This window comes from Rhipicephalus sanguineus, chromosome 8 (assembly GCF_013339695.2).
Source record: "Rhipicephalus sanguineus isolate Rsan-2018 chromosome 8, BIME_Rsan_1.4, whole genome shotgun sequence".
In the NCBI taxonomy this organism is placed as follows: domain Eukaryota; kingdom Metazoa; phylum Arthropoda; class Arachnida; order Ixodida; family Ixodidae; genus Rhipicephalus; species Rhipicephalus sanguineus.
Genome location: NC_051183.1, coordinates 75,874,811 through 75,893,335, shown reverse-complemented (window position 1 = coordinate 75,893,335; position 18,525 = coordinate 75,874,811). Strand labels below are relative to the sequence as shown.

Below are 18,525 nucleotides of genomic sequence, written 5' to 3'. Positions count from 1 at the left end.
CTTTGAGCTCGGGCCGCGTCCCGGGCCTTCGTGGCAGCCTTAACTGATCGCCGAGGTTGGAGCTGGCCAAGGCTCTCTCGCAAAGTTCGTTGGTATGGTAAGGGTTGGGTGGTTTTAAAGGGTATTCATTGCAGCCTATATACTAGCCGAAGAGACCCGGGTTCTCTGCAGGAACGACATTGTGGAGAGGATTTTGTAGGGGTTATGAGGTGATTTCTTGTTATTTGTGGGAATGTGTTGAGCTGTAGAGCGCGGTGTGGTTTCTCCAGCGCTCTTATAGGTAGTCGAGGGTGTCGATGCGGCCTTGTTGGCTGGTCATACCGGTACGTGGTGAACACAGAAAAGGACACTGACAAAAGAAGAGTTGGCCAGTGTGTGCACGTCTCCTGTTTTGTCCGTGTCCTTTTGTGCGCTCACCTTGTACCAGTACCTCTAGGTAGCGACTTGTGTGCAGAGGGTTTACTTCATGCAGGTTAACGTGGATTATTCGAATACCGCTCCAATAATGTCCTAGTCCTTGTGTCGTGCCAAGGAAACGCTTAGATTGGAAGAACATCGCGTGTTAGTGGCCCGCATGCCGTTAGAGCAATTCAGACGGCCCGCCTCAGAGAACGGGCTTGTGACGTAGCGTTCGCTATTCCCGCCTTTTAGTGTCCGAGAGTAAAGAGCCGGAAAGAGACAGCACGGGGAAGGTGAACACGTTCGAGAGAGAGATCAGTAACAGACGGTTGGTGGATCTGCGGCGGAAAAGTTGGAGTAAGGACCAGAAAACAATCTCAGCACGACAAGCCAAAGTTGCTCTACCGTAAAACGCACAATGTTAAGCCACGTATTTCAAAGTTTCGTTGTTTGCTTGTTTTTCGTTAGGAAAGAGATGCAATTCAGGTAGGCAAGGGAGAGGGTTGAATTGAATATTGAGCTTCATGGCTCACAGGTAACTGCCCAGAAACAAAGCGGACGCTCATCCATCCATCTAACCGCCGAAAACAAGCGCTAGCTAAGTACACTCACTGCAACAAATATGCACCGTCATCCGCACTGTTCACTTAATACAGCGAATAGCTTACTTGTAGCATACGCCTGTCACATGCAGCGACAATAACCGTAGATGGTTGAACAATTTTTTTTATATGGAAGGATACAGGGTGATATTGGATTATGGGTACAACCTGTATGGGAACGCACGTGAGTATTCAAAAAAGGGCAGGATTAGGTTTAGAAAAAAAAAAAAAACGAAAGGAAAGAAACACCAGAAAAGAAAGCTCCAGAACACGCTGCATGCTCACACAAAATTCCGGAAGAGACGTGCCCTTTTCTCCTTTCTTTAACGACTAATCGCGTGTGATCCATCAACGATCCTTGTGGACTCTGAAGGAAAATGAATGCTTTACTTACTTTGTTGCTTTTCAGTGCCGAGCTGCGGCTTTGAAATTATGTTCTTTTTTTTTTCTCTCTTCCTCATCACGCATGCCTCCAAACACCGCTCGATTTTTTTTTTTTTTTGCCAACTTGCGCGCTTCCTTGAACTCAGAATGAAAGAGAGAAAGAGAGAATCACGGAGCCCACTAAGCCTATCGCTCAAAACGCGCGTTTCTGCATGCGTGGTCCTTCTTTGGGAGCTCACGCCTTTGCCCCGGCTCATCGTTAAAATATAGAGAGATTGAAAGGGAAGGGGTGGACCTGGGAAGGGGGCTTTAGTAGGCTGCACTTCAGAGGGGATTCCGCTTCGGGGGTCGTTTGCCAGCCCGTTCTTTTATGTTATCTCTCCACGTAGTACAGAAGCCCTCTTCTGAAGTCTTCGCGCCGCACCACGACGCCGTTCCGTTCTGACGAGCAGTTCCATCAAGGAATGGGAAACAGACCCCCCCCCCCCCCTCAGGAAAGTGGAGGGGGGGTCTGTAGGGGGAGAGTCTTTCACGATTGCCTCGCTTGCCCCAACCACTTCTGTGCATTCTTTGCCGATTGGTTTTTGAAGTAACCCTTTCTCGGCGGCTTTTTTTAATTGGCTTGGCTATCTCCGGCTATTGTGCATTGCTTCCGAGCCCTTGATAGCAGTTCCCTCTAGTTCTTAGGACGCTTGCGCTCGTGGGTCTGCTCGTTTCTGTTGGAAGGTGCGCGTGTTGTTCGTGCGTGGTTGCGGCTGGAAAATAAGACAGGCTCGTCGTACAACTTTGGCATTCGCTTTTTACGGTGGAGCTACTATGTGCTAGCTTCCAGGGAATCGCTGCGACCGATAGGCCAAAAGCAACAGCGTTTGCCGCCTCGCCATTGGCCGCTGCGGCGGCGCGCCTGTCGCGGCTGCTGCCCATAGTTGTTGTACCGTGTTGGAATAAAGGCCCTCTGCAGAACAACATGGAAAGCCGATGTGGAAAATCGTACATGCCAGGAAAATTCTGGCTTTGCGAAAATTTGATGGCGAACACGCGTTTCGCCATGCGCTCCTTAAAGGGGTACTGACACAAAATTTCGTGGCCGAGATAGCCTGCTGGATCGATTCCCGTGTGCGTGCGTGTACCATCTGCAAAATATCGACAGCGAATAAAGCTTGGAAGGTATTTTATATGAATTTTGAAGTTCGCGAGCGCGATCCAGCATTATAGGCCGCACCTGGTGCATTGACACCCTCGGAGGTGACCCGAGGTGCACCCCCCCCCCCCCTAATTCCCCTACGTAACCGTTGCAGCCGGCACAAGTTATGATGACGTCGTAGCCGCCATTGACGCGCTTCCCGACGAATCGCTCCTCGCCAGCGGGTCAAACTGAAGTGATTCGCCGCGTCGAAAATTCCTTCCATCCCCGCCGCAAGAAAATCGTCGCCATCAGACGACGATGAGCCCGACGACGACAGACCGCGCGGAAATGCGTCACTGTTCTGTGTGCTCACGTGACCGAGTGTTTCACTCGCTAGGTGGTGATAGTTGCTCCCGGCGGCTTGTCGTTTTTGGAGCTTTGTCAAACCGAAACTGAGGCTGTGTCGGTAATGAGGAGCTTGTAATTAATTATCTATCGCGCCCTGCAGTAAACGATGTGCCGTGTTATGACTAACAGGCCCCCAGCAACACATTGCAGCAAAAAAACGCGGGTCGAAAATTTTTGATTCCGAGGAACGCCAGAAAGAAGTCGCAGTGCCGATGCCGCCTGAAAACGGCTTTCTATGAAAGGCCGCAGTTCACAATAAAAGTCTGCGCTAAGCTGTCCCTTAGCTTACAGCCAAAGGCGATTTCGCGCCTGTCAGCTCTTCTTGCAAGTAATTGCTTCAGTTGCTACTGCCTAGCAGTGTATATTTTATGTACTTTGAAGTGTATTTTTTTATCCACCAAGTTCATGCGTCACTGAAGCTTTTTAAACTACGAAGCGCAGCTGAGTCATCTAGGGATAAATAAATGATTAAATAAATAAATTAATTAATACCCATTCCGTTTCAAATTTGTTCTCATCAGTTCTGTCCATCATCCTCACTTTCAGCCCGCTGAACTCAACATGTTTCCACGGCCTCAAAAAAATACACTTCCCAAACCATCCGCAGCCTTTCCCACAGGCTGTTTAAAACGTAATATAGTTAAATCAGTACAGGTGTACCAGTTCGGAGAGTCGCCTATCCAACGCAAGTGGGTGCGTACACACGCACTCACTCCCACATAAACGAACGAGCTTTATTCCGCAGTTACGTGGGTGGGCGAAATCAACGCAAACGCAAAGCTGGGGACGCGTTGGCGTGTGAACTCGAAATAAAAAAAAAAAAGAAGAAAGGGGTTATGTCGAGGTTGTCACGTGACCTAAGTGGTGAGTAGGTGGGCGTCTTATCTTTTATAGTTCCATCCTCTCTTCCGTCTTCGCCTTGTGTCTTTCTTTTATCTCATATCCTGAGAAATAGGAAGGGAGTGCTGTGGGCGGGGCTTACCAGAGGGATTCGGCAACGGGTGGTTGGTAAGAGGGGGTGCTGAGAGATGCCTGGAAGGGCGAGCTACGTGCATCTTGTGACTCTAAGCCGGAACAGCTGGCGGTCTTTGCGGATGCTTGCGAAGATAGAACAGAGAAAAAAAAATACGAGAGAGTGAATTGTGGGCAACACGATTGAAGGCAAAACCCACGTCAGAGAGCGTGGGATTTACAACTCCGGTTCAGGCGACAACCGTTACCCGGCACCGAAGCCGTACAGTGTTGGCTGCGAACGTTCTGTATCATACTCGCAGTAATGGAATTATAGTAACGAGTTAATTTTGGCTGCAATGAGTGATGTATTAAACTACTTTTGTGGGCTGGTAATTCAGTAATGCAATATAAATCGCTTTACGCGAGCAATTCAAGAAAATTGCTCGTTACTTTTTCAGCAACTTTTGACTGAAATATAGCATGTCCCCTTGCCTTATGGCATCAAAAATTTACCAAACAAGGAAATAATAATCTCAAGTGTGGGAACGCGACAGGCCCACGGAAAAACCGCGCAGCATCCGTTCTTTGCGAAAAAAAAAAAAGAAAATGCTCTATGAACACTGCTGCACTATTCCCCTATGCTGTCTTTGTCTTATGGGGATTTGGGAATTTTAAAGCAGCTCAAAATCAACTTTTATTACGCAATCGACGCAATCGTTCGCACCTTATTTTTATTCCAGGGATTGTGCCAAAGCAGTGGAAAAAGTAAATCACCGTAGTTCAAATCGAAAAGTGCACAGCGTCGATTAAAAACTACCGCGAACCAGACGTTCTCGGATAGTGCTCGGTATCTCGGAGGTCGCCGGTTTGACCGATAGTGCGAAGGAACACATTGAAGCGACTGACCTCAAAGAGGCTGTCGCTTTGCCAAGGCATGAGTGGGTAACGTAATGTACTGTCCTAGTTTAGTACATTTCTTTCTTCACTACGCCTGCTCAATGCCAGTGTCTTGTGGCAAAGAAAGAGCTCTCACGTGATCATGTCGCAGGGAACATCGACATATTTGCACAGCGCTACGTGAACGAGGACGTATGAAAGGACACAACACAGGCGATTACAAATCACCGACTAGCCCATGCTGCCGTTCTCTCAGGGAACATAAACGCATATCCCAACTGAGCACTGCTAACCGTATATCGCCGTGTAAAAAAGAAGCGAGGAACATCACATTTCCTTATGTCTTAAAGGTTTTTCGCCACTTTGATATGTCAAATTTAAGTGTCAGAAAGTGACGCTTCGACGTGTCGTATCGTATGACCCAGGCGTTGAAATAAAGTGTTCCCTCGACACAGTAAGATGACAGCTGGGGCAAGCAGCTCTCGATCATGCATCACTCTAGTCGCTTGCGAGTCCTTGTTTCGAACCAGGCCCTCCTCTCCGTTTGCCCGTCAAACCCCCTCCTCAACCCACATCTCAACATATTAAACGACCTGTTCGTTGTAACAGCGAAAACGTGACAGTCAGTGACCCGTATAATAACGCCACTGCATCGACCGAGTAGTACACACGTCCCCACGCGCGATGACGCATGCTTCTTTGTTTTTCGCCCGTTTCAAAAACCAGCAGACACGACGTGCAGGCACGCCGCGCATGCGCGAGCAGCAGACGACGCTCGTTTCACCCTCTCCTGCGTGATTGTCCTACCGCCGTGGCGGCAACCGAGTAGTACACTCATACCCGTACGCCGCTTGCGGCCTGAATGTCCAACGAGACGGAATGTACAACGAGACTGAATGTCCAATAGTGGACCTTCAGTCTCGTTGGAAATTTCGTCTCGTTGGACATTCCGTCTCGGTTGGACATTCAGTCTCGTTGGACATACAGTCTCGTTGGACATTCCGTCTCGGTTGGACATTCAGTCTCGTTGGACATACAGTCTCGTTGGACATTCCGTCTCGGTTGGACATTCAGTCTCGTTGGACATACAGTCTCGTTGGACATTCCGTCTCGGTTGGACATTCAGTCTCGTTGGACATACAGTCTCGTTGGACATTCCGTCTCGGTTGGACATTCAGTCTCGTTGGACATACAGTCTCGTTGGACATTCCGTCTCGGTTGGACATTCAGTCTCGTTGGACATACAGTCTCGTTGGACATTCCGTCTCGGTTGGACATTCAGTCTCGTTGGACATACAGTCTCGTTGGACATTCCGTCTCGGTTGGACATTCAGTCTCGTTGGACATACAGTCTCGTTGGACATTCCGTCTCGATTGGACATTCAGTCTCGTTGGACATACAGTCTCGTTGGACATTCCGTCTCGGTTGGACATTCAGTCTCGTTGGACATACAGTCTCGTTGGACATTCCGTCTCGGTTGGACATTCAGTCTCGTTGGACATACAGTCTCGTTGGACATTCCGTCTCGGTTGGACATTCAGTCTCGTTGGACATACAGTCTCGTTGGACATTCCGTCTCGATTGGACATTCAGTCTCGTTTGACGTACAGTCTCGTTGGACATTCCGTCTCGGTTGGACATTCAGTCTCGTTGGACATACAGTCTCGTTGGACATTCCGTCTCGATTGGACATTCAGTCTCGTTTGACGTACAGTCTCGTTGGACATTCAGTCTCGGTTGGACATTCCGTCTCGTTGGACATTCCGTCCCGGTCACAAATTTCACTTTTCCGTTTTCGTTCCACACATCCCAATATTTCATGTGAAAATTTTCCGAATGTGCCCTAACATTTGCGACGTGCGTGAAAATTCGTTTCGTCGTGATAGGACGCGGCGCTGAGACTGCGTATTACGTACGGCGCGTAATACTGCTCGATACCCAGTCGTGTACAAATGGCAGGGATATATATATATATATATATATATATATTATATATATATATATATATATATATATATATATGTATATATGTATGTATATATATATGTATATATATATATATATATATATAGAGAGAGAGAGAGAGAGAAAGAGAGAGAGTGCAAGGACACGAGGGAATAAAATAAGGACACAAGACGCAAAAAAGAAGTATTTAAAAATAAGAAAAAAATATTTAAAGAACTCCCTTTTGCACCCGTTTGCTCGTGTTCATATAACTTGATGCCTTTTCAACAAATCGAGTTGAAAGTTTGCGCTTTTCATGCTTTTGTTATGTGCGTCCTCCCTAAAAATATGTACCTGTAACCAACGTTACTAGAACAAACTCAGTTTCAAAGCTCCGTATCTCCGCCAGCGGAGGAGGGTGGTCCGAACGGCGGTCGCGAGAACTAGCGGCGCTGCAGTTCCGTCTTGCGCCACTATCGGCGCGTCGTCTGCTGCCACGGCATAACGCTGCGGTGCGCCGCGCAGTTGCTCGCGGCAACTGCGCGGCAACTTTCTTATTGTATTAGTTAGGTGGATGCTTAGGTGCATATGCATAAGGTCGTCTGTATGCATTGGCCCGCGTGCGTTGTTCATTGATTTGCTAAGAATCGATGTTCGGTCTATATTGCCACGCCCACTTCTTGTTTTATTTTGATGTATTCGGGTTTGACCAGCAAGGACGGTTATCAACGCTCGACGCTGTGCGCGAAGCAGTGTTCGAGAAGCTTCGCGATTGTAATAGACCGTTTTGGTAAGATTGCGCGCTGCACGCGAATGTTCCAGCTTTGTCGAGAGATAACGCCGCCACCAGCGATATCGCTGGAAAGTTCGATAGCGCCTGTATAAAAGCCGACGCGCTTGTCAGTTGATCGACGGTCGACGCTCTGTTCGCCGCTATCAGTGTATTGCTGTAGTTTGACTTTCAGTTTCCCGGCCACAAGTTCGGCCAAATAAAGAGTTTCATCTCGGACCTGCTGACTGCTGCCTTCGTCGACGTCACGACCCTTTGACAATATTTGAGCTGTCTACAATTGCGCTTAACTTTCAAGCATAGGTGTTTCTAAGCGAATGAGGGTTTTCAGAGTAATTTTTATAACCACTACCACAATTTTAGCCGCTGCCGTCTTATCCAGACCAAGAACAACCCAACACATTTGTAAAAGCCTTTATAGTGCACAAAGAAGCGTACTTACTCGAGATACAAAAACGTTCTAGAAAAACAGTACTCATGTTTCTACAATTTATTGAAAAATACTTTCTCGAAAAACATCACCAATGCTTTGCAATGTTTACAAGGCACGTTTTCGCGACGGTTAAGGGATACTGACCCAAAATCGGAAAATTTTACGAGAACTAGCTAAATGAAATCTCAGTGTGCGATTACATCGAATAGATGTCTTCTCTGAGCAATTTTTTCTGCGGATAGTTGTATTTTCGGTGTCTCATCTTTCTACGTCGCATTCTTCTACGGTGCCTTAAACAATTCGAACAGATCGGCCGTGATGTGAGCACCGAGCAGTTATTCGCGCGTACTCTGTCGCTAGAAGAGTCGTCAGTATTCAACTTCAGTTTTTCAACTTCACCGAGCAGATGTTCCATGCCCGCAGCACTTTACACTGTACGACAGCCGTTTGCGTTTCGTGCTGTAGCCGTTCACTACGCAGTTAAACTGCTCGGCAACTACAATTATCTTTTGCACAAGTAAGTCTCCCTTCCCGAAGCAAAGTGTGGGATTGGGCTACTTGGTATTCCATTATTAAACTGCTCAGCGCAAAAAATTTGACACGGTACACATAGAAAAGACGAGGACCAGCGCTGGTCCTCGTCTTTTCTATGTGTACCGTGTCAAATTTTTGCGCTGAGCAGCCCGTTCCCGAGCCGGCGAGTGTAAAATATTCCGCACATCTTGTTCAATACCTCGTCGTAAAATCTCTCGAAATTCCACTGCTTTGAAGGCATAGCGACAGCTGACAACTGATCGAATGTCAGTGTGATCCAACTCTCATTCTCGGTAGCGTATATATGCAATCGCCTACCTTTCGTTTTGCTGTTCTATTTCTGGCGGCTCCTCCAAATTGGGCACTGGGCTTTCGCGGGACGCCGTGCCTTTTGGGGGGGATTTGCGCCTAAACCCCGAACATTTTGGCTTTGAAATGTGGGGTGGAAGTGCTGGGAACAAGCGCGGCACGGCACCTGGCGCGAGTTCCCACTTTCCACGTGGGATTGAAACTTCTTGTCCGGCAACGACACGACGATAGTGCTTTACAATGTCGTCACTCTCAAAATGAACGTCACAGACCTTGCATTTCGCAGTAAGCTTTCTATCTTTGCGATGCAAAGCTTGAATGGCGTAGGGTCTTTTGCAGGTCCGAAGAAGTGTCGTGAAGCGGAGTCGTCGTTGCGATAGCCGCTCTTGCAGCCCGGCGCAAAGCAAGTCGGCATACCGCACTGTGAATCTGTTCGCCCTCGTTACGCTTCGTACATCACTTCGTACAAGACGCTAAGCCTGGTCAAGAACAGTCGCAAAAATCACGAGCTAACAAAGCGCAGACGACGCTGTAACCCACGTGCGCTCGTACATCGGCGGCGCCGATCACAACAAGCGCCAGCCGCGGGAGCTAGACGTGACTGCAGCGCCACTAGTTCTCACGACCGCCACGCGGACCGCCTCTCCGGCGGAGCTTTTAAACTGAGTTTGTTCTAGTAACGTTGCCTGTAACTTTAGCACAGTTTAACAATTATGCAAAACCAAATAGCCCGGTACCTCACCTTGTTGAGTAATCGATTAGCTTTCAGTTTTTTCTCCGTAATTCGTTAGTTTTTTTTTTTTTTAAGTAATTGTACTCGCTGACGCTCTTTCACTGTAATGCGTACAAGTCTGTTCCCGACCCAGTTTTTTTTTTTTTTTTCACTTGAGCTTCACAGCACTAATATCGATATCATTGGAAGAGTAATAGAAAAGCTCGTGTTCAGGCCGGTTCTGAAAAGTCCTCAAATGATTATAAACATCATAAAAACGGTTTTATTGTCGCCAACGATTACCTGTATGCTATGTGTTGTAATGAAAAATTATTCACGCGAAGCACTTTGCAAAACGCGAGCAAGATTGGCTACTTCGGCGATAAGCTCAGAAAAAATTAGCAGTTCGCAGCGGATGGCCTGATGCTCTCTTGACTGGCCCGGTGCAGCGGAGCTGTAGGTCACCGCTCATTGCACGTCACTCTAATGTGGTGTGACGTCACTAAAACTTTCGTTACGCTTCCTACACAGTGACGTCGGTGTCAGTCGCGCTAGCGATGGGTCTCGATCGCGAGAATGAGCATTTATACAAACTTTGGAAGTGAATTAAAATATATTCTAAACGTTTGCTGCGTGCAATACTTCGTGCTGAGCGTCCTTGCTTACAAAGAAAGCCTACGGCAGGCTTTTTATAGCCTCAAAATTTGGTGACACCACCTCTTTAACGGCATGGTCTTTCCTAGACCGGCCTGCAGTTCTCTTGTAGCCGAAATGCCATGACATGTTTCCATCAAGGTAGTCAAAACTAAAACTGATATCTCACACTCAGCATGCTTCATAATCATTTCGTGATTCTGGCGCGTAAAACCCAAGAAGTTAATTTTAAAGGAACATTTCCTCCCTAGCATCTTCGACCCGCATTCTTTAAAAGGAAAGAAGAATTGTTCTAGGGGCTCGTAGAAAATCAAGCCAAGGAAAGCATAGGTACGTTATTTGTTGATGTTTTTTACCGGTGGTGTAACGAATATGACCTAAATTGAAAGGACTTAAATGGCACGAAAAAGCACACTTTCTTTCGGTGTGATTCGAACCCACAACTTTCGCATTACGCGTCTGATGCTCTAACAATTAAGCTACGACGGAGGGCGCTCCCTCGCCACTTTGTTGGGTATTTGCGTGAGCTTGATCCCTGGGAGTGTTAGCAAGCGCAAATCGTCGCCGTAATTATAAGGTTGCGGGTTCGGATCCCACCGATGGAAAGGGTGTTTTTTCGTCTGCTTGGATTCCTTTGAATACAGGTTATAATTATTACATTGCAGTTAAAAAAGCCACAAATAATGTCCCCAATGTTTTATTTGGCTTAATTGGCTGTTGGTTTTCTAACAAATAAGTGAGTCCCTCGAACTATTCTTCTTTCGCACTTTTCTAGCAAGGGCTTCTTCCTGCCTTGTGACGCTTTCTGGCAAAAATAGTGTTTCACACTCGCCGCCTTAGCTACGAGTGGCGCTGGTAACACTCTCAAGGATTAAACGCACATAGATACCGCACAGAGTGGACGAGGGAGCGCGCTCTCTCGTAATCTTTTAAGGGGCTGTGATGTCCGATTTATGACAAAGATAAACAGGAACAGCAAAGCATGCAAACAAACAAAATAAAGCAATAATGTAACATATTCAATAACATATGAAAACAAAAAATACAAAATATAAATAAAACTAACAAAACTTGAAATTATGATAAATGCAGTAAAGCGAATACGGAAACAAAAATACGACGCCCGACGCCACAGACAGTCAATATTTGCAAAACACACAAAAAATGCGATCTTCCGTTAGGCTATCTTAACCCAATGAATCAGTTGCCTGAGAAATTTCAAACGAGGGCACGTTTATCTCTTCTAAATTGGACATTCCGTCTCGTTGGACATTCAGTCACGTTGGACATTCAGTCTCGGTTGTACATTCCGTCTCGTTGGACATTTCGTCTCGTTGGACATTCCGTCTCGGTTGGACATTCAGTCTCGTTGGACATTCAGTCTCGATGGACATTCCGTCTCGGTTGGACATTCCGTCTCGTTGGACATTCAGTCTCGCCGGTCACGTGACCCATTGGACATTCAGTCTCGTTGTACATTCCGTCTCGTTGGACATTCAGGCTCTGAATCCCGTACGCGTGATGACGCACACTCTGTTTCTATGCGTGTTTTGTCGTCTGTTTCTAGCTATCAGACGACAGGACGTGCAGGCACGCGGCGCATGCGCGAGCAGCAGACGATTGTATTTACCCTCCCCTTCCTGTCACCTGAGTGTCCCACGCACGTCTGCGTCTACAAAAGCAGACGACGCGTGGGAGAGAGCGAGATTTCGGCCGGCTGTGCCTTAATTTATAGCTCTACTTCGTTCAGCGGCCCTTTGTTTTAGTTGCTCTTTAATCTTGTTGACAGGCGTGCAGAGGGTGGTGGTGTACAAATCGGCTTAATTAGCAGCAACGGCTGTCGCCAGCTTGCGACCTTGTTAATCGCCTAACGCCTGTCTCTTTTTGTTTCGCCTCGTCTCGTGCGGTAGATGTGAAATAAAACGACGGGGGCATGTAATAGGGTTTCGGGGGAGATAGCGAGCAAAGCGGTATGTTCGAACTTCAAGGGGAGGAGGGGGGGGGGGGAGGTGAAAAACGTGTCGACCTCTGTTGGCGCGTTTGCAAGCGTCAATTAGGCTTAGCGCGTAAGCGAGGGCGTGTCGTTTATGTTTTGCTGTTGTTGCTTAGTTGCGGTCTTCAGTGTCTCGGCCCGCTCGCGGAAATAAACGCTGGCTTAGTGTGGGATCCGTATCTTGGAGAGGATGTTCCCTTAACGATATTTGAATAGCGCAGCAATTGCTGGGCTCTGTCTCACATTTTGGATGTTGGTAATTTAATGATCTCTTAAAAAACGCTTGCACTGATGTTTACGTCTTACAGTTGCTCGTGTTAAACGTAAACGTTGCGGTGTTCTGACCCAGAAAGGTCATCCTTCAAAAGGTGCGGAAGGTGCTGACCTTTTGAAGTCCTGTGATTACTTCAGTTTTTCAGTTTGTCTGTTAACTTCTGATTGTAAAACATGGCTCTCTTTTAAACATTGCGTTTGTCTCGCCTTTAAAGTATATTTGCGCCCATTTGCCTACCGATTTCTTTTATATTATTACTGGGACGCATAAGTTGCTGCACAACCGCTGCTTTGTCAGTTGTTACCTGCTTAGGTAGCAAACTTAATTTGCGCACTTCTTTACAGGCGTACGTTAATGACTGCAGCTGTTCAAAATTAATCCCGCTAGTGTATGCTCATAATCACTTTCTGGTTTCGACTGGTCAAAACCCTGGTCATATCGGGGCCTTTCAGTGCATCTAGCTGGCTAAAGTCTTTGAAAGTTCGGCAGGTCCCTGTGAGTGAGCGGTAAAGTAGTGTGGTCATTTTGTTGCTGCAGAGCTATGGCCACTGTAAGTTTAGTTTTACACATCCAGTTTTTTTCTTTCCTACATTCATACAAGCATGTTCTCAACAATTCCGAATCTCGAGTCACTTCCTATCGGAGATGTTTGCATCTTAACGTCGTCATCATTTCTTGGTTCAACCTGTCTGATGTTCTCGCGACGTCTCGTCCACTACACGGCTCAGCGTGACGGCGCTCCGCGGAGCGCCGGTGCATCCGCCGCTGCCGCGCATCGAAACGAAACGGCACAAGGCCGTTTCACGTGACGCAAAACACAGCGATTTTCAGGCTGCGAATTCGCTCTCAGCGAAACAACGGCCGATCTCTCTCGACGCAACGGTCAGGGGCGAGCGACGAACATCAGCGGCGGAGCGATTTTTCGCTCGGGACCCGTCGAAATTGCTCCGAGCCGGTCGAACCAACAAAATTGCTCTGGTGAGTTTTGGCTGTGGCCGCTATTGCGCACTTGGAAATGAGTTTAAATGAGAAAGTGTTTTTTAAATGACAAAAAAAAAAGCGCGCTCTTGCCGTTCATGAAAACTTAGCTACATATTAACATACAGTTTGTTAGATTACATTTTTTTTAACTATGCAGCGTCTACCACTAAGAAACGCAGCTAGCAGCCATGCACGCTGTCGCAGTCGCAGAGAAAATGAAACCGCCACCAGCGGCAGTTGCGAACAGAGCGAATGCAGCGATTCTTTTTCGCTGCAATCGAAGCATGTGACACAGCCCACAGGCACGCAGGATCGGGCTACTAGAGCAAAGCAAGAGCGGCGCGCTGCAGCGCAGTAGTTACGTGAAGAGCGGACACTCCCGTAGGGCCCAGTCCGGTGGCCGAGTACTGCGCTGCTTTCATCGCCACGAGCGGCTGGTCAGACCGATAATGTCTTCCGATATTCGGGACGATAATCGCCCTAAAGAAATACAAGAACAAAACAAGAAGGGTTTTCTTTCCGCTGCTGGAATTTGCACCCACGCACTCATGCTCCTAAAGTGTCTTTACAACTGGACTACCCACCAATGCTTGATGAATGTGTATATGTAAACCCTATGAATGCGTTGTATACATGGTGCAAAACAAATGCAGAAAGAGAACACTTTCTACGCAGGCTTTACTGAATTTTCTGGTATAGTGCCTTAAAGGGACACTAAAGAGCAAGACGATTTTTCTCGCATTAATAAAGTAGTCTTCCACGATAACAAAAGCGCCACGCTTTCTGCGCGAAGACGCTTAAAGGGGTACTGACACAAAATTTCGCGGCTGAGATAGCCTGCTGGATCGATTCCCGTGTACGTGCGTGTACCATCTGCAAAATATTGACAGCGAATAAAGTTTGGAAGGTATTTTATATGAATTTTGAAGTTCGCGAGCGCGATCTAGCATTATAGGCCGCACCTGTTGCATTGACACCCTCGGAGGTGACCCGAGGTGAACCCCCTACTTCCCCTACGTAACCGTTGCAGCCTTTACAAGTTATGATGACGTCGTAGCCGCCATTTCTGTTTTGACGCGCTTCCCGACGAATCGCTCCTCGCCAGCGGCTCAAACCTGAAGTGATTCGCCACGTCGAAAATTCCTTCCATCCCCGCCGCAAGAAAATCGTCGCCATCAGACGACCATGAGCCCGACGACGACAGACCGCGTGGAAATGCGTCACTGTTCTGTGTGCTCACGTGACCGAGTGTTTCACTCGCTAGGTGGTGACAGTTGCACCCGGCGGCTTGTCGTATTTGGAGCTCTGTCAAACCGAAACTGAGGCTGTGTCGGTAATGAGGAGCTTGTAATTAATTATCTGTCGCGCGCTGCAGCAAACGATGTGCCGTGTTATGACTAACAGGCCCCCAGCAACACATTGCAGCAAAAAAACGCGGGGCGATAGTTTTTGTGTCAGGACTCCTTTAATAAGCGAGAAAACGCTCAAAAAGAAAATACAGGTGGCGACGCCACCTTGGAATTCCCGCACCATTTGCTGTGACGTCACATATTTTGACGGCGCCTGCTTGGGCCTACGTAGTTCCTAATCGCTTAAATCGAAGTACATTGTCCTCTGAGGGGGCCAGAGACTTGACATAACGAGTTTGTGGAAATTTCGTCGAGCCAGTAGCGCCAAAATAAGTTAAATGCTCTTTGAAGTCTTTTACGTCACGAATTACAAAGTTCGGCGCGAAATTTAAAAATGAAACTTTGAACTTGGTTTTCTCCCCTAAAAAAAAACCTATGGTGGTGAAATAAACTACACAAGAGTCCTCCGAGCACACTTTATCAGTCTAAACCAATTCATTGTTTCTCTTTAGTGTCCCTTTAAAGTGGACGAGTCCGTATATACTCGACGCTCGTACGTGCTACCGTTAGAAGGAATGGCTGTCAGTACTCTAACGTTCCCGCACGAAACACTATACTCGGTTACAACCTAAGAAAAAGCTTAAACTCCGCCCACAAAAACGCAGCACGCCTGTCCTCTTCTGAAAGGCAGTCGTGCTAGCTGGTTTCCGCCCGAAGTTTAAGTACCTTTTCTCGGCTAATGTAAATACTACGAATATCAAGAGTTAAAGGTTCGCCGTCACTACCTGAAAGGTTACGTTTAGCTTAGCGGCGATCTCGAATCCCTGAAGAAATTCATCAGGACGTTCGAGTTTCCGACCTATAACCAGCGACACAAACGTGTGTTCTCGGGAAGAATAACTTTCTGAAGCACTCGAGAAGTGCTTGATGCCGCGAAAACGAGCAAGCGCTATTGGGTGGATCATCTATGCAAATCTCTGTGGGAGGGACAGCAATGGCTGTGGGCGGAGCTTGCATTTGTTCTTAGGTTGTAACCGACCATAGCAGGCTCCTGCGCTTGGGATTATTGGCTTTAACGCATAGCTTGGGATGTGAATAAAATGGCGGATCATTGCGCAGCGCATAACGGCAGTCGCTTGGAAAGTCGTCGGCAAGCCGGCGTCGTCTGCTGGCGGTGCACTGCGAGGCGAAGCAGACGGCGCACTGCAAGCGTAGCAGAGGACACGTCACTTTCACTTCTGCTTTCGCCCTTTCCCCTTCCTCGCTTTTATCGCTTTCACCCACGCACGGGATGTAAACCGCGTTTCTTTTTTATCTCTCTTTCCTTCTGCAACTCGGCGTTGGCACAATGACCCACTTTCATCCAGCAACAGCGCAGGTGTCACGGCACGCCGGTAACTCTTTATGCCCCTCTCGTAACGCTCTTCATTTTTATGTTTCTCGCAGCGCCATTTTTTATCTTTCGACGGCTCTCCGTCTGGCTCGTCGGCTTCGCACTTCTGTTTTGTTTCGGCATTGCTCGTTTCGTCTGCTCTCAACTGGAGTTGGCTTGGCTTAGAGCAGTACGTTCATCGCACTTCTGTTTTGTTCGGGCTGCGCTTGTTTCGTCTGCTCTTATATAAGCTTGGCTTGGCTTGGCAGACGTTTATAGCCGTACGCTCTTCGCACCCTTTTTTGTTCGTCATTTTCGGCGCATAGCACTATGACGTTTATACCCTGTGCATTCACAATGCATGGTGTGTCTCACTCGCCGCTTTCAAACACTGCCACGCTGGTAGCGTGCACAGGTCACGAAAGGTGGCGCTTCCGTCGGGTAATGAGAGGCCACGTGCTCTTCGCTAAGCCTAGTTATTGTCGGTCGCTCAACCGCTGCTGATTGGTCATGGTTACCGCGGTCATGTGACAAGTCGAGGTTAGATACTGTCGGCTATTTTCCCTGTCAATCGAGCTGTCGTTCGCGCATGCATTGTTGTGGTTTGTCGATGATAAGCAGTTTCCTTGACACCGAACACAACATTGCGGAAGGGTTGCTGATGAGCCTTCAACTATTTTTTGTAACATCAGATTAAAGAAGAAAACGTGATTTTGAGATTTACTCCACGGTGAATGCTCGTTTTGCGCGCGGTTGGCTGATTATACGTATATCCCGACTAGTTCAAATGCCTACTTTGTTCTAACTGCAGAAGAGCTTTTCTGGTAATATCCATGGTGATGTTTCGTGCTCATCAAACTCCGCCGCGTTACTGCGTTCAACCACGTTTGTAATTCGGACCAATCAGAATTTCTCTGGTTGGTCCGGTTGCGGCTGACAAGATGATTGAATCCGATAACGATGTGATGTTTGACAATTATCCTATAGGCTCATCCGGATTTTAGGGAAGCACGTTATAAGCATTTAAGCCGCTGCGGTTTCATTACACCAGCTTATATATAACAACTGAAGGCTGCGTTGATAAGTCCAATAGGATTTTCTTTTTACTTGTCAAAGATCTGGAACATTGGGAACTGGAACGCTAAGGATGTGCATCCTCCAAATGCTGTAGACCGTGCGCATTCTCATTACGCTATGCTCTCGAATGCGCCATTTTATGAGCGCCGATTGGTAGTTTTTGCTTGGCTCATGTTTTCGTCCTTGCATAATTACACAATTTGGCGAAAGCTGGCAGGTGTCCAGGCCTGCAGTTCGGAAGGTGCTTTTCGGTACGCTTCTAATTGAAACTCTCAAGTAGATTGTCGAATTCTACAATGACGGCTTTTTCAGCCAATCAGAAATGGCCGCAGACGCTTTTCCTGGGTTACAATGCTGGACATCATCGGATTTCTCCATTGTGGTGGGTTCTGTACTTGTGGCACTTTCAGCCAATCCGAGAATAGTTTTCAGGGACACTCAGGGCTCTCGTGATGGCGGTACTTGTGGAATGCCAAGAACTGCACCCTAAAATAACCGTACACCACGGCACTGCAAAATCGTCTTCTGATTGGCCCACAGGATGCCTTCCGACCCTCCGGAAGGCATCGTGAGGCGAAGTTCCGAAGAGAAGAATGAGGCCTTACGGAGTCCTTCATTCTGACCTCTTCTTTCTATTTACTGCTCTGACGTTCCGCATCGTTGCGCATTGCGTGCCGTGCCCTCCCTCTCTTCATGCTTGCGTAGCGTTCCCACTCTCCTCCGCGCGTTTCCTGCTAGCTTTCGCACGCGACATCTAGCGCCAGCGCTCGCTAACCAGCTGTTCCTTCGTGTTTTCCTTCTTTCTATTTTTCCTGGTTCGTCTGCTGCTTTCTTATTCCTCACGTCTGCTGCCATCCATGCTTCACTTTTGCTTCTGCGTGTTGTCTGCTCTTTTCCTTTTTTTTTTTTTTTTTGCTGTTTGTCGCCTGCTCTTTTCCTTCTGTTTGTCGTCTGCTCTTATTTTGTTGCCGTTTGTCGTCTGCTTGAACGTGCAGCGCCAGCAGACGGCCTTGAGTCCGCTGCCTTCTGGTCATTGTCGTCGGGGCAGGTGACGTCAGCATGCGTAACTGGCGCGTAGCCTTGTAAGGGTGCTGCGGAGTTCGTTCCGTTCTGCGCAAGGCTTCCATCCGTGACTGAGCAACCGGGACGAGCTAATTGACACGTGACGTGGATGTGCTTGTCGTGGCCTTTTGCGGATGGCGGCGTAGTAGTTTCACGCTTACGGAAGCCCGTTTTTTTTTTTTCGTTCTCGCTTTCGGAGGTATTCTTGTCAGGTGTTGATGACGCCTACGTACAAGGTAATATTAAATTTTAACTAAGGCACGATTACGA

At 47.7% G+C, this 18,525-nt stretch overlaps 1 protein-coding gene across 1 annotated transcript in view; it reads left to right on the top strand.

The window, feature by feature from the left end:
• The window catches only part of LOC119403330 (zinc finger protein jing), a 179,313-nt gene that overhangs the window by 96,029 nt on the left and 64,759 nt on the right, over positions 1-18,525 (top strand). The window lies entirely within an intron of this gene.